The following is a 704-nucleotide window of genomic DNA, read 5'->3' on the forward strand; positions in this document are numbered from 1 at the left end:
CAGCTGAGAACACACTGTTCGAGGCAGGGAGCAAAGAGGTGGTGTCCCCAGGGGGTGCTGCTCTGTGGGAGAGGGAAGAGGAGGCCACTGTGATGGATTAGGGCCAGGGTGACAAGGCCTTGGTTTTCATATCTGTTCAATGGGGATAAGAATGTCTACCCGCCTGTCTGGCTCCAGAGTCTGTCATGTGAGGCCACCGCTGCGAGCTTGACTCAGATCTATAAGCTCCCTAGCACCCTCTGCGGGTCCCGGGTGCCAAGTGTCAGGAAAGGGAAACCTCTGCCCTGTCCCCAGAACAGAGCCTGGCTTCCTAGCGTGGCTCCTCCAAGGCCTGGGCTCGGCCCTAAGGCTGTCCCTCGTCGCTCCCCCCGGAGTCCCCCAGCCCAGCTTCCCGCGGAGGACTCTGTGCCCTCCCCCCAGGGGGCCGCTCACGCCTGGCGGGGACAGAGCTGGCTTAGTCCCCTAAGCCCCGTAGGGTGGCAGGCCCCGCCCGGACGCCCGGGTCTCAGCGCACGCAGCCGGGAGGTCCCGCGCAGGCCCCGCCCCTCGCGCGGCCGGCCCCGCCCCTCGCGCGGCCGGCCCCGCCCCTCGCGCGGCCGGCCCCGCCCCTCGCGCGGCCGGCCCCGCCCCTCGCGCCGCCGGCCCCGCCCCGAATCCGACACCGCCCGCCCTCCAGGCGCCGCCCGACCAATCAGGCAGGGGCT

Source organism: Carlito syrichta, unplaced genomic scaffold (assembly GCF_000164805.1).
Source record: "Carlito syrichta isolate Samal-C Ts95f unplaced genomic scaffold, Tarsius_syrichta-2.0.1 Scaffold144300, whole genome shotgun sequence".
In the NCBI taxonomy this organism is placed as follows: Eukaryota; Metazoa; Chordata; class Mammalia; order Primates; family Tarsiidae; genus Carlito; species Carlito syrichta.